The sequence below is a fragment of the Anastrepha ludens genome, chromosome X (assembly GCF_028408465.1).
Source record: "Anastrepha ludens isolate Willacy chromosome X, idAnaLude1.1, whole genome shotgun sequence".
NCBI classification, from domain to species: domain Eukaryota; kingdom Metazoa; phylum Arthropoda; class Insecta; order Diptera; family Tephritidae; genus Anastrepha; species Anastrepha ludens.
The window spans coordinates 33,593,532-33,610,575 of NC_071503.1; positions in this window are offsets into that span (position 1 = coordinate 33,593,532).

Sequence of the window (17,044 nt, forward strand, 5' to 3'; positions counted from 1 at the left end):
GAGTACTCGTCCCACGAAGAATATTCACCACAGACACATTTTTCACCAAAAGTTAACAACAATAAACTGAATTATGTAAGTTTATCTGCGTCGATTAGAATTTGTTAGTGATTAGAAACAAAGAATGTTAACGCAGTAGGCTGAATTTTTTACAAGTCATACAAAATTATATGCATATGTCACATGATTCAATTATAGAAGGTTAAGTAAGTAAGCAGCTTTCTCGGTCCCTCTTAACAAATCGGCTCCCTTATTTCAAAACGTGTTCCTTCTTTACAAAAACAGTACATACAGTGAGTCACACTCAAAATTGGACACCTGACATATAAAAACCAATTTATTTTCTACACTTTTACTAAGACATAAATTCAAGTTTTCTATAATTCTTTATAAACACTCTTCGATGAAGATAAATATGCAAAAATTAAAATCGTTTTATTCGTAACTAAAAACAAAACAATTAATTTCATAGGTTAGGCTCCTTCTTAGAAGGTTCACGCTCAAAATGGGACACTTACACTAGTTCAAATAAAATATGAGCACATATGAGCTAATATTTCGTGGATCTTCCTTTGTACTTTATTACTTCCTGTAAGCGACGTGGCATACGTTTTTTGCAGTATGTGGGCTCGATTTTTTCCCATTGGTCCAATACTGCTTGCTTTAATTGCGACTTACTGCTCACGCACCGTGAGGCAAGCCTTTATTTAAGTTCCCCCCACAAATGCTCAATAGGGTTCATGTCGGGAGACTGAGCAGCAGTAGCTAATACTTTTGGGCAGTTGAATAGTTACCAGTTTTTAGCATTCGAGGACGTGTGCTTCGGATCGTTGTCCTGGTAAAACATAAAGTTATTACGAATCCCAAGTTTTTCAGCACTGGTATGAACATTTTGTTTTAATAGGTTAATGTACCCTTTACTATCCAAGATTCCATCAATAATATGCACTTTTCCGACGCCAGCTCCCGACATGCAACCCTATATCATTATTGAGCCACCGCCGTACTTCACCGTCTTTTTAATATTCTTATCCTGCAATGCTTTTCCGTCCATTCTCCTCACAAAACGCCTCCCGTCTGAACCAAACATATTAATTTTTAATTTCATCAGTGAATAAAACCTGCAATAAAAATAAATTATGTGGAGGCTTTGAAATAGAAAAGTTTTTTTTTTTCAATTACCTTAGACTAAAAGCCAAATTCCTTATATTCATACTTTTTAGCGAACTGTAACCTAGCCTTTTGGTTCTTTTTGAAATAAGTGGCTTTCGCCGCGGAACTCTTGCATAAAATTTGTTATTCTTAAGAAGTCGGCGAATAGTTTCTGAAGAGACTTCAACGTTCTTTTCCTCCTGGAGTTGTTTTTTTAGGTCTACGGCAGATATCTTAGGGTTTTGCTTTACTAATCGTAATATAAATCTGGGGTTTCGATCATCAATTTTCCATCTGTTTGTTAACCCTTTCGCTACTGCTGGGACACTGATATCCCACAGCATATTCACTTCACCCTGAAACTTGCAATTTTCATAGGAAACTCAACCAAAATGTCCTAATCAGTAGCTGCGAACAATACTTACAATTTACCGTTATCCGCATTCCACACTGTTTCAATCGTGTTTAGTTTTGATCAGTTGTTTGTGAGCAGTCGCTAATATTGTATCAAATTTACGCGTAATTTTGGTGAAATAATACGTATTTTTATAAGAAGTGTTAATTTTTCTAAAGAAAAATATTGCCCTTTTACTGGTAAGTACAAATATATATTTTAATACGAGTTTTGTGAAAAATATTCAGCGATAATTAATTTTGGGATGCATGTGCCCCAGCAGGGCTTTATATGGGGACATATATGTCCCAGCAGTACGTTGTACATAATGTATCACCCAGCTCATTTTTTTATTTTTGCAACTTCGTAGACAGTAAAAATATCGAAATTAAATCGCGATCAAATTAGTGCATTACTTTAAGATGATGATGATGAATCCATGGAATCAGGAACTGGTTTTAGTGTCGAAAGTGATGATATTTATAGTCCTGAGTTAGATAAAACCACTGGCAATGACGATTCTTCCAGCGATTCAGAGGAGACCGGATTGAGTGACGAGAATGGTGGCATAGACGATCAACCTGCACGAGGTGAGGAAGCCTCAGGCACGGTTATTTGGAGCACACCGAATGAGTCGTTTGTTTCAAGAAAATCGGTTAGTAACCACCGCGAATGCAAAATTGCAGTAAATATTGGGCGCCACTCAACCCCCTACGAAATGTTTCGCAAATTGTTTCCAAGAAGCATATCTTTGTACATTTCCCAAGCAATATATGCCACTCAAGCCAGTGAAACGGGGCATCAAAATGTGGCTTCGCTGCGATTCTTTGACTAGAGACACCTATGACATGAGTATCTATTGTGGAAAAGAAGAATCTGTCCTTGAAAGGACGCTCGGCGAACGAGTTGTGAATGATCTTGCAGCAACGATTTCTAACCCTGACGTGACACTTTGCTTTGATCGTTTTTTCACCGCTGTTAATCTTATTAACAACATACAATATCCAGCTTTAGGAACATTCATGTCCAACCGGAAGAATGTTCCGAAAATACCAGAAAAATTGCAGCGAGGCGAAGCTATTTGCAAAGTTAATTCGGCGGGTACGAAGTCAATCTAAAACCCTTTAATTAATTTTTTAAGTAACTTTCTTGATTGCAGGTACCATAGCGGTAAAGTGGCAGGACGTCAAAAAGGTAATGCTGCTCAGTAACTACCACACTCTGAAATTAGCACTGTTAGACGCAAAATGAAAGATGGAACTGAGGCAGAGTTTCCATGCCCTGACATCGTAAAGACGTACCGCGCAATAATGGGCGGTGTGGACTTGGCAGATCAAATGTCGGGATTATATGATATAAACGGAAAATCAAATAAATGGTGGAAAAAAGTATTTTATCGTGGCATCATGATGGCTGCTGTAAGCACTTGGGTTATACATTCGAAGCTGAATAGGAAGAAACCTGCCTTCCTACCAGTGCTGGTCGAGATTTCTGAGTCGCTAATTAAAAAAGGAAAGGAATCTACCGTATATAAACGATCCCGTCGGTCTGGAAGATCATCGAATAGGTATAAATCAATGACAAATGTGGGGGATCATTTACTCATAGAGCAGTCTAAAAGACGTCGGTGCGTAGCATGCGCCAATCGAAAAGTCGAGAAAAGAACAAAAATTATTTGCGGGGCTTGTAATTTGCCATTCTGTATACAATGTTTGGCTTCATCACATTCATAAAATAAATAAAAGTACAAATCATATGTTATTACCAAAAAAATGTTTCTACTTTCTAGGTGTCGTTGTACCCTGTTGGGACAAATATATCCCATTTTTAAATACTGTTGGGACACATATGTCCCACCTCAAAATACCGTTATCTACATAAGTTACAAGCTTCATCTAGTTTCTATGCCCATAAAGTACCAATGGGTATCCAAAAATTCAAAAATAAAGTTTGAGCAAATCTCCTGCAAAAGTCGGAGCGAAAGGGTTAAGTTACGTTTTTTGTCACACACGTTACCTCTTTCCCTATACCTTTTAATAATATTATGCACTGTATCCTTTTTTTGCCAATTATTTCACTAATCTCCCGAATGGACTTTCTGTTTTTGTAATTTCTTATAATAATTTCCCGCTCAGCAATTGCTGTTTGACGCATTTTGTAAAAACGATACCACTTAGTCGACATTTAATCAACCCCTATGAAAAACAAGCGATTTACAATTTGAACTCAATATATAACGGTATTTCGCCGATGAATTCTAACTGCCCCATTTTGAGTGTGAGTAGCTCACATTGCATTTGTTGTATACTTATAATATATTGTATATTGTTATTGTTTTTGTTTGAAGGGGAGTTTGTTATTATAATTGTACTTCTAATATGTTAGTACACATAAATAAATAGAAATGAATTTAAATATGTTTGTAGTTTCTTATTGGAGTTAAAAGTTTTCATATGAGTATAAAGTGCCCAATTTTGGTGTGACTCACTATTTATATTTCACAAAAAAATGTTTGAATTGTAGTAAAAACTAGACTTTTGGTGCAAATTATTTGGTCGGCAACACTGTTTCCATTTTTGACACTTTGCTTTATTCATATTCGTTAAAAACCGTTTATTTAATTGGAAACATTCAAGTAAGTAAATTCGTAAATTGTGAATAAGTTTGTTTTTAAAAGCTTTTATTCGCAGGTGTTCATATACGCGCAAGTGCAGTATTTCAAAATAACAATTATAGAATTCCAGCATCGTATACCTGTAAATATACCTAAGTTATAACATTGCATTTGCAAGTTATCTACCTATTTCTAATACTTTTGATTTGCAGATTTTTGATTTCTGAGCAAATTCAGCATTCCTGCACCAGCACCTCCGTGTCTAATATTTGCACGCGTTTTGTATCCTCAAATACTCGTAAGTTATAATATTGTATTTGTAAATTATCTATTTCAAATACTTTTGATTTGCAGGAAAACCCTTTATTATATGTATTTTTTGTTAATAATTCGCGTAAAAGCACATTCAATTAAAAATATGGCTTGCAACAATTTTCAACGTTTGGTTGAAATATTTAAATAAGATTATGCATTAAGATTTTGTAGTCAGTATAAAACTCGATGCGCATTATAAGTACTTTCTCTTAATAATTCGATTGAAAACACATTTAATTAAATACATGAATTAACTTTTGGTTGAAATATTTAAACAAGGTTATGCCAAAAGCAAGTTGCGCCTTGTGTCATAAAACATGGACTCAAGAAGCAATCAAGATGTTCCACGTTCCAACGAACGTAATGAAAAGAAAAATGTGGTCGAAATCGTGCGACGTTGATATTCGAAAATTTTCTCTTTGTATTTTTCAAATGTGGACTATATATGTGGTTCAGTTACAAAAAGAGTTAGGTTATCAGGAGATGCGTTACCGATAGCAGTGGAAACCCTATCTGAATGGGATTGAACTCAAGTAACTGCTTTCAAATTTGTCGATGCCTCGACCCAAACCGAGTAAATATTAATTATATAATAGAAACCTCTTGTAGCTAATTTTTTACTTCAGGTCTTATGAAGATTGTCGTGTGGCAGATCTTCAAACCAAAATTGAAGAATTGCGAACGCGAGTTAAAGAGTTCGAAAAACCTAAAACGAACTTATCATTAATTTTTACGGAGGGACAAATCCGAAAAATTTTAGATCAGCAAAAGAACGTCCACTTGTCATGGCAAGACATTTCCTCCGCGATTGCTCTTCACGCAGCTGGGCCAAGGGCCTATGTCCACTTGTGTAAAAATGGTTTTCCGTACCCTTGCGAATCCACGATTCGGAAATGGTAGCAAAAGATGAAGATTGATGATGGAGTACTGAATTTCTCCTTGAATGTCATGCGAGCCGCGAGTGGCATACCCGCCGCAAATAGACTCCGCATAATGTGCTTCGACGAAATGAAAGTGCAATCCGTTTACGAATACGACCGGTCAAGCGACACTATTCGCAAACCGTGCAACTACGTGCAATTAGCCATTGTACGTGGACTTAAGTCTTCATGGATGCAGCCGGTTTTCTGTGCGTACGACTGCAAAATGACAAAGCCAATTTTGAAGAAACTCATCATGAAAATTCAAGAGTACGGGTTTACAGTGGTCGGTATTGTGTCAAATATGGGAGCAGGAAATCAGTCCTTGTGGAAGGAGTTGAAAGTGTCGAGTGGTATCGAACTTGTTTTGAAAATTTGCGTTTCGTTTTGTAACCAAATATTTTTTCTTAGAGCAAACGTAGTTTTCAAATCCAGCAGTGGATGGGAAAATATTTGTGTTTGTGTTGTTAGATAAACATCGAAAGTATTCAAAATAAATATATATTATATTTGCTTTAAAAGAATTGATTTATTGATTTGTTTTAATGTAGCTTAAATATCCAATATACTTAGTTTTTCCCTAATTACAGGACTAATTAGCTACTTTACGTACTTTTTTACTACCTTTAGGCAAGAAGGGGAAAACATTTTTCCCACTCTCTCCATCCTTCGTAAATGCAGCCCTAAAATAATCGAGTGTCAAAGCGCCCTTGTCACAACTTACCTAACCTTCTATAATTGAATCATGCGTATGTCAGTCTCCGACTAGTTCTCGCTCTGAGCACACGGGGTTTTTTTTGCGGTACTCTCTCGATTTTCCTACACGACATTCGTGCACGTGTTTCCTAAATAAATCGCGTTACTGTACCTTTTTTGCTGTTTTTCTCTTTCTTTAAAAATTTTGAAAAAAAAGTGAATTCAGTGAAATAAAAACACTTTTAATATGGTCCCAGGGCCACCTAATCTCGGGAATAAAACGTTTGCTTTGCTTACCTCGGACTCCCTTCCTAAAAGAAAAAAACCATTGTACACTCCATCGTACATTTCGGAATTGCCTCATTCAAGAACAGATAACCCTAAATTTACTACAATTAATGCCACCGATACAAACAAGCCCATTTCTAACTATTCTTGCTTCGCCGTACATGAAGCTCTAGAAACCATCAGCAAAGAAATCACCTCAATTTCGTGCTGGAAATCTCCTTTTGCTTGTGAAGACCCCCAAAATTGCCCAAAAATTTATTTCAACCAAAAAGTAACCCGGTGTTTGTGAAATTGAGGTAAAATATCATGAAAGCCTGAATAGCGTAAAAGGAACAATGTACGCTGCCTCTTTAAATAATGTGAGCGAAAAAGAGATAATCGAAAACCGGAGTAAGCTAGGTGTGGCCAGAGTTCACCAATTTGCAAAAAAATAGAAGGAGTATCACAGTTCACTGGAATTGTATTACTTACTTTTGAAGAGCTTCCTGATAAAGTTGAGGTGTTTTGGCAAAGTGCAAAAGTAAAACCCTACTACCCCAATTCAATGAGGTGCAAAGTTTACCAACGGCCTGGACATACCGCCAAACGCTACAACAATGCTCCCGTATGTGATTCATGGATTCTTCCAAGCCACTCTACACCATGCTCTCGCATATTTTGTGCAAACTGCTTAAGTGGTCACCCGGCATCTGCCAATACTTGTCCCAAATATACGCAAATGAAGGAGTTATTAAAAATAAAGTGCCAAAACAAATGCACCATGCGCGAAGCACTAAACCATTACAAAGCTCATACACCATCAGTACTCAACATCTCTTTCGCTGAGGTAGCCAAAGAAGCACAAAAGCCGAAAACCAAGTCAACTCAACAAATCTCCAAGCCTTCCCTTCTATTCCCAACCGTCTAATCAAATAAATCGGCGATTAATCCTTCATTTGCTATTTCACCTAGAAACTTACCTCAAATTATCTCTGCTACACCCTCAAATTCACAACAAAGCAACAACAAACAGCGGTCCAATATTGGGCTTGCTGCTTTACCACTTATTACCGATCTACACCTAAACACTTATTTAAACTCAGAAACCACCCTCCCGATCATTACGGCGCAAGCTACCTCTTATACCAACCAAATAAGACAAGTCACCCAAATGAAAAGGGCAACTGCTAGATCAGGTAGCCCTCTCTGTTTAACTCCACTCACTACAGAGGATACCAAAAACATCACCAAATTAAAATAAAATTAATTTCTGACATCCCCTCTTCTTTTCTATGTTTAACACTTGACAGTGGAATATACTCGGGCACTACAACAGCTATACACAATTAGAACTTCTGATAAAAGAATATTCACCAAGTGTCAAATCTCTACGAGAGACAAACATTGCCGCCGATAAGTCTGCAGCCTCACCTATTCAGTACCAAAGTTACTTCTACAACTTACCTCACAACAACACTAATAAACAAGGCATTGCAGACCTAACACCATAAAAAAATCTATACCCCATAGACAAATTCCCATAAAATATCAGTCTCCTCTAAATTTACTATTGTGGCCGTTTATATCTCACCTATACAAAGCTTTAGTTGCGGTGAACTGAGAAACACCTTACGGTCAGTATCCACTCCACTAATTATATTTGGCGATTTTAAGGGAGGAAACCGTTTTTTTTTATAATCGTTAGTATAACTACTCAAGAATATGTAGTAAAAATTTTAAACCAAATTCGCATTACTCCCGATTCTATGAGCACTTAAGTGACTGCCCGTCGGTTCCGCACCACAGCGCGCATTAGTTAGAACGACGTTTTTCTCGAAACTACTTTTTATCAACTGGTGGGCACTCTAGCACAAAAAGTTAATGACCAATCGTTATAAATTTTTTTCGGAATATTTTTTATTCAAACCTTATCAATATGAACCTAATTTTGGGATTATATTATCATAAAAAATGTGTTTTTTTAAGCAAAATATGTAGATAAAAAAATATGGTATAAAAAAACTACTTCGTGTTCAAGCGCCTCAAAAGCATGCAATTTTCAATATTTTTTACCACAATTAGGTTCCTGTTCTTAGGAAATATGTTGTTACAATAATAAAACAAAATTGCTTTTGATTTCAGAGAAAAATTGCAACTTCAGGAATTCCCACCAGCAAGACACTCGGATGGCGATCGTCCATGGACAGCACGCTCTAACACCACTATCTCCCGCGGAAATTGCTTCAAAAAAATTTTAAATTGTACCAAAAATATAAATAAAATATCTTCTAAACTTAAAAAATTTCTGATTATTCCTTCTTTGTTCAAAAAGGCGCTATCATAGAAGATCTCATACTATCAGAAAATCTCACCTTGCTAAATGATAACAAGCCAACTCGTTTCTCAACTCTTAGAACTTACACCAATGTAGATCTCACAATCTGTTCATCCAATATTGCCCCCAAATTAAACACCAATACCCTACCGCCCTCTACGGCGGCGACCACTATCCCATACTCACTTCCTTTTCTTCTATTGCAACCCAAAATACCACACCAAGCCCTACATTTCTAACTGAGAAAGCCGATTGGGAAAAATCTCAAACTACTGATAATAACGTCTGTTCCAAATACGCTTGTTCTGAAAATATTGATCTCCGTGTGCCGTAACGGTCTACAGAGTTATCCCAGTCAATAAATCAAAAACGCTCTTACTGGACGGAATATAAGCGCACAAGATCCCACACCAATTTAATTATGTACAAAAAAGCTAAGGCCTTGTTCCGTAGAAAATCGAAACAAGCTATAAGGGATAGCCTACATAAGTACTCTGAGTCAATTAATCATAAGACAAACCCCAAAAAAGCATGGATTGAAATAAAAAAATTGTCTGGTATTTACCCCAAACGGACGGGATTTTTTCCAAGATGTTACAGGAAACTCTTGTTAATATTCTATGATTCTTGATTCTATTCTAGGTAATATTCCAAATAACTGGAAATCTGTTAGAGTCGTCTTCATACCATACTTAAATGGTGATTTAACCCCATGTTATGGAGATTAACTTTCCACGAACTAAGAGGGCACCTTCATATAGGAATTGGGTATCCATCCATCCGCGGAATTGGTGGCCACCCAATTACTATGTGGAGAGTACTGTACCGACAACCTGGCAATAGGTATAAAATGCATTTCCTATGATGTGGAGGTTAACCATGGATCTCTCTGCAAGAGGTAGCCAACTTTCGGGTAATCCTTCCGTCGAGCAATCGATGGCTCGGGCATCGGATGTACAGTTTCGAACCCCACAGCCCCTTATGACCGAAAGTGACACCCAGGGTTCCGGAGGAAGTAGTAGTAGTGAAGCATGGCACATTGGCTATGTCAATGGAGAGCCGAGTGAGTGTGAGCGATACACCGTCGTCGAAACAATCCTAAGCAACTTAACAAGTTTTGGAGGATGTGGAGAACTCGGACAATCTCTCAGTAGACTCAGATGGATCTCTGGTACCGAGCAAGTCTTTGACAACGGTCGAAATTGGTGCGAACCAGGTAAGTACCGGTAAAAGGACTGGAGTTATTGGAGATTCGAATGCTGGGGCTGGTCTATACGCAAGGCAGATCAAACGAAGAAGACAGAAGGCGAAAAAAGCCGAAGCATTAGCTAAGGTAAATACTCAAGCTCTGTCAACTTCGACACCTGTAATGGAAACGGGAAAGCGTGGCAGAACAGAAGATTCGTCTGTAACGTTGCACTCTCCCGGAAACGAAACGGGGTCTGTGCTAACGACCGGGAATAGGAGGAATGCAAAGAAGAGGAAAGTCGAGAGACGGAAGTCGGAAATGCCTACATCCTCGACCCAATTCAAGGCAGGCAAGCTTTTACCTGACAAGGCAAAGGCTAAGGGATCTCAAATGTTGAATAACACTCTTCCGTCAACGTCTGGCGAGAATGGCAGCAAAGACAATGACGGTAGAGATACATACCGACAAACAAGACGGTCTACTGTCCAAAAGGCAACAAGACTATCTTGATAACAATCTTTCGAAAGCTATCGGTAAGTCGAAAGACGCGCCGACTTTCGAGGGTAAAAGCGACGTCGACGGCATCGTAGAGGTGGACTGTTCCAATGCTTTTTCGCGAGAATAGCAGGAAAAAGAGATATAAAAACTGCACACAAACCCACATATAATAAAAGAATCATGGGTATGTCACAAGCGTATCTGTGGTCTAGGTGCTATAGTGTGGGGACAAATACTTCATCATTATTATCATGCCGAGGTTGATCGAACGCACGATGTTAAAAGAGCTATGCTCCGGAGATATTGTTGTTGCAAAAGTAAAGTACTGGAAAGTACTTTACAACCACCGCCTTCGAGGGAGCTAAGAGAAGTAGTCAAGTATGCAGAATCCAATAATCTGGGCCTAATAGTGGGCTGTGATGCAAACTCACAGAACATTGTATGAAGAAGCAGCAAATGCAACCCCAGAGGTCTCAAGTTACTGGATTTTATTCTGTCACCTGATTTGATCATTCAAAACACTGTTAACAAACCAACTTCTGTGACCAAAAGGAGACAAGAGGTAATTGATTTAACACTTACCAATAAGTCAGTTGGAAATCAAATTAACCGATGGCGAGTTTTGGAAGAGGACTCTCTTTCTGATCATCGTCCTATCGAATTCCGACTGGGAATTGGTACAATATCAGTACCTTCCGGTAGGAATCCTCGAAATGTGGACTGGGACAGGTATGGTGAGCGTGTAACAGAGCGATTACCAAGGAAGTGGCAGGCTGATTGAGACCCTGAAAAGGATCTTCATAGCCTCTCTTGCACTTGGTTGTCTACCATCCCAATGACTACGCATAAGAGTAGTATTTATTCCGAAACCAGGAAAAGACGACTATTCCCTAGCAAAAAGTTTTAGACCAATTAGTTTGACATCGCACATTCGAGTGGTGGTATTGCCGAGAAGTCCACTTAGTAGAAATCAACACACTTATCAGAGTGGAAAATCATGTGAATCAGACTTACACGGTCTTTTTAGCAAGATTGAAGCCGGGTTGGAAGCTGATGAATATACAATGAGCGTGTTCGTGGACATTGAGGGGTTTTCGATAATGTCGGCTCAATATGCTGCTCTGCTGAAGGACAAGGAGTTAATCAAACCATTGTAAAATGGATATATTCCATGCTCTCTGAGAGGCTGTTAACAGCTGGTGAGAACAGTGACGAATTAATCACCGTCAGGGCCAAGCAAGGATGTCCCAAATGGGTGTTCTTTCTCCGCCGTTGTGGTGCTTGGTCATAGACTCTCTACTAGCGGAGATGCAGGGACTCGGTTCTCATGACTAAGCATGTGCAGACGAGGTGTGTGCGCAAACATCTGATAAATCCCTAAAGAGGCTTTGCACGAAAGTGCAGAGGATTCTGTCATAAAATCGATAGCTGCTGCATGGGACAAGGTATTTCGTTAATCCGAACCTAAAGCCCCTAAAGCACCTAAAGATGACTTGATACCCACAGTTTCATTTGGAAGGAAATTTGATATCAGATTTCCATTGCGGGAGCAATGGAGCAATCCAGAATGCATGCAGGGAGGTTTGACGGATATTTCCTTTACCGATGGGTCCAAGAATGAAATAGGGTCTGGAACCGGATGGTACTTAAACGATAGTAATAAGTATCACTATTCCATGGGGGAAATAGCAACGGTTTTCCAAACGGAAATTTTTGCCATCCTGAAAGTAGCCGAACAGATAATGGAGAGGAGATGGAGCGGAAAGAGACTGGAGTTTTCAGTGACAGTCAGCCCGCACTGAAGGCCCTGGTGAACGCGAAGCAAACCTCAAAGATTGTTGAAGAATGTACGAAGAAGCTTAAATCTGTCGCAAGACAAAACAGGCTTGTACTTATATGGGTTCCAGGACACTCCGGTGTTCAAGGAAACGAAATTGCCGATGAATTGGCCAACCGTGGATCAGCGGTTCCTCCACAAGGGCCAGAGATAATAATCGGAATCAGTTCGGCATTAATCATGAATTGGATCAGCAATTATGTAGGCAATCTACATAAAGAGCGATGGTCCGGTCCAGAACGCTGCAGAACTGCAAAGTGTTTTGTGACAAGTCCGAAGAGAAAACTGTCAAACTTTCAACTAAAACTTGGAAGGAAAGACATTCGGTTGATGGTCGGTATCATTACACGACACAACCCATGGGGTCAACATCTGACCACCATTGGAATCATTGAGGACCCAATGTGCCTGTCGTGCTTGGAGGAGGCGGGTAGCACTGAGCAGTTTCTCTGTGTCCTGACTTCACTAGAGCACGGCTACGAGTTTTGGGTTCCGATGTCGTGAGAATGAGTAATATTCGTTCTCTACAACTGGAGGATATTTACAGATTTGCCAAAGAATCTGGAAAATTCTCACAAGACTAACTATCTCTATCTCTGTCCTTATTCTTCCCTATCTCTTTCTCTGATAGTTTTCTCCTTCCCTCCTTGACTGTCTATCCTCTTTCCAGAGCTTTAAGTGCAACGGGCTTTTTAGCCAGAGTCTTTTAGGAACTAGCAAATCTCCTGGTGCTCCTTGGCTCGACCTTTTCAAATTTCAATTTTTCTGTCCCCCTTCCTTTTAAAAGCATTTTAACGATTTTTATACATACACATTAGAAGCTCGCTGTAGAGCTCTGGTGTATCAATTGCACAATATGCTTACCTCAAAGGCAAATCGGCGGAGACAACGCTTCACGAGGTAATCCGATGAATAGATGAGTCTCTAGCAAGCAAACAGTACACCATGGCAGCTTTTCTTGACATAAAAGGCGCATTTAATACGAGTACTGATGCTATCCAACGTGCGTTAATAGACTTAGGGGTGAAAAATTGTATCAGGAATTGGATAATCTCTATGCTAGATACCAGGATTATTAGAGCTAATATAGGTAATATCAACATAACTAAGAGAGTCCACAGGTGCACAGCACAGGGTGGGAATCACTTAAAGGGCGCTAAGCGAGCTTAACTCTTGGGTTATAGGCTGTGGCCTAAGTTTAAACGCGCGTAAAACAGAACTCATGCTATTTACCACCAGATATAAGATACCAATTTTTACTCTACCAAATATTATATTAAGGGACAAACCCTCTCACTCTCAAGAAGTGCAAAGTATCACTTAGGGAACTCCAAACTTAGCTGGAAATTAAACATTAAAACAGAACGGGTAGAGAAAGCAGAAATCACTCTATATGTATGTAAACGTATGCTAGGAAGAAGATGGCGTCTTCAACTCAAGTATACAGTATGGTTGTATAAGGCGGTTATATGACCAATTTCAACATATGGCTCGGTGGTTTGGTGGAAAGCTCTAGAGAGAATACAACATAAAATTACTTGGCATGTCAAGAAGATGGCAACCATGAGAGGAAAGAATGGAATAAGGGACTCTCACTAAACAATTTCGGTACTACAGTCTATACAGATGGCAGTAAAATTGATTGTAGTGCTGGAGCTGGCATATATGAAAAATATGTGCGTCTACCTAATGCTAGCAGTATCTTTCAGGCGGAAGTACTCTCAATCGGAGAAGCTTGTAGGCCACTAATCGCAGATCCTTCCTTTGAGAGCAATATCGCTATTCTTTCGGATAGCCAAGCTGCAATCCAGGCACAGGATTCGGCGATAAGAACCTCTACACTCGTGGAACAAAGCAGGACTAGCTTTAACACCTTGGGTCGGGACATCGGAGCATTGAAGGTAATGAAAAAGCAGATGAACTGACAAGAAGGGGATCTGCCATGAACGCTCTTGCAGAATCGGTACTCACTCCATTAGGTGCAGTCGAGAGTGCAATTTCCCTAAAATAGCTCCGAATCGCCGCTTGTAGATGGAGAGACCAGACGAATTGCAAAATTAGCAGAACGTTATGGCCCACCTACGACCTTAAGCAATCGTCAACATTGATAAACATGAAACGACGGGACGCCTGGAGACAAACGGCAGTCATAATTGGCTTTTAGTCTGTGGTAGAACAAGCAGCCAAGATGGGTATACCTCACAACATACAATGTCACAGTTGCAAACAACCGGAAAAAAGGAAACAATCGTCCATTTTCACAGACTGGATATTGTCATCCTGTAAATAACTGATAAACAAGTGTGTAACGAGGATGTGTCAACAAAATGGAGCGGAAGCGCTAGTTGGATTCTGGAAGACCAACCAACCAACCTCCGACGGCCATAAATCTCCTTAAATAGCCACTCTGGACCGATCACAAACCTAAAATATCCAATTCGCAGCCTATTGGTCTGAATACTCTAAGGATTCAAATATCCACACCACCTTCATTTCAGAAAAACGCCAGTATCTGAACTACTACTTTAACGACCCTGATCCGTATCCATGCGTCACAGATTACAAGATAGAGTTAGATGAGTTAGAATTTATACTGTCCTCCCTATCTGGCAAAACTCCGTTGGCCGACAGAGTATCCTACCCCATGCTGCAACACCTTTTCCGCTGTGCCTAAAAGTCAAATTGATTGACTTGTACAATAACGTTTTATACCAAGGTATCCACAAACCTGGAAAAACGCCGTTATTATCCCCATTCCAAAAAGGAGCAACCCAGCAATAGAATTTCACTACTCAGCTCTTTAGGTAAAGTTTTTAAAAAAATAAAAGCCCAACGCATCACGCAAAATATTTCAAGCAACGATTTCTTAAGTCCACTACAACTACTACTACAACACTACTTCTTCTTGAACACTACGCCTCTAATTCTCTCTCTAGCAGAAATCACCTCTCAACTCTAAGCATTGACTTTGAGAAAGCTTTCGACCGTGTCGGGGCTCACGTCGTCTTACCTGAATTGGAGCAATGGAATGTTACATCATGAATAAGTATAATAGTAATGTTTCGTATATATGCTACGCAGATGATCTATTGTTGTATTCCAAAATAAGTAACCTAAATATTGTTAAACAAGACTTGACTAATTTACTCGCTGATTTGAGTACATGGACCAGATCTTCGAGCGCGAACGTGAATATAAACAAAATGCAAAAATTTTCATATCTGCCGTAAACAAAAATATAACTACTTTGCACTAAAAAAATGGACTTTCAGAGAGCACTGTCCATTATCTAAAAAAACAAGTGACTGCAGATTAAACATTATTAAATATTATAATCCAAACATTGTTTAATCAACTGTTCTACGTTAGTTAATACAACGAAAGCACTAGTGCTATCCTAGATAGGTAACGGCCTCCCTATCAAAGTAACTGCGCTAAAAGTACCATCAAACTGCTTTACTCCCCATACCACATGGGTGTAAGAAGAAGCATTCGTGCTTTCCCTACATCACCAATAAAATATAAACTAGTGGAAGCCGGCCCACTCACGATCGAGGAACGGTATGAACTTAACGTTAAGAGACTTATGCCCAAGCTTGTCCTTTGCCATAACAACAAACTTTATGATATGTATTATCCGAGCTGCATCCGCAAAAACCTCCCAGACGCAAGTCGGCAATTTCAATCTGCATCGAATACGCAAGAGAACTCGCCGTATTCCTCAATTCCTATTAAATTTAGAGAAGCACTCGAAGAGCAGTACAAGCTCGACAGAGTACCAACAACTTTTTACGGAGCACACAAATGCTGTGCCTCCCGAATGGTGCTTGATTTTTAAGGATGGTTCAAAAATTGACACAAATACTTCGTTTGCAGTTGTTGGTTCTCATGGGGGCAAGAATCACTGCAGGTATACTCCTCATACTACTGCGTTCCAGCCCACCTTGTTGCTTGCACTGCCCGAGATTGGCCTAACCGTCAACCATCTACTCGACGAATGTACACATTTCGCAACAATAAGGAAAAATATCTTCGGTAGCCAAGCCCCTTCTTCGCTATTAAATACTACTTCTCCAGGAAACATACTAAAAATATCAGAATACTTATTAGGAACAAGATAAAACCCTTAATTTGGTACGGCTAACTACATCTTAATAGCTAATATAATTTCGTCATTAAGTTTATCTTTCCTTTACATCCGCATCAGCGAGCCGAAGACCCTGGCTGAGTGCTCCTTATTTCGTGTAAAAATAATTTATTGTTTTTCCTGATTACAAATAAATAAATAAATAAAAATATATAAGTACATATGTATACATATATTATGTCTGCCCGTTTAACTTTGTTGATTTACCTTCAACCAAATCAAAATCCTCTATAGAAAACGCTTCATTACCAGGCACACAGGAAGATGGCATATGAAAATATAAAGTGTATTTATATGTACATATGCGGCCGCGTGAGTTACGTACCATCACTCCACCACCCTATCTATTTATTTCTCTTTTTTGAGTTGTGACAGTATTGTCTTACATTTAATGAAATTGGAATCATACACCAAACTATTTAAATGCTAAGATACTAAGATTTCACAAATAAAGGTTCCCACCAAAAGATTTGCTTAGTATGCAATAGTACACCGACACGTTTTTCGCTCAATGCAGTTATGCTCTCAATAAGCATAAGGTACTGCATAAAGTGAGCGCAAAACAGGTGTTATTAGAATTAAGGGAATTGTAAAAAGTTAGTCTGTTGATTCACAGCAACCAAGAAGGTTGAATTTGTTTAAAGAATAAAACCGTGAAAAATAAAAATTAAATTTAGTGT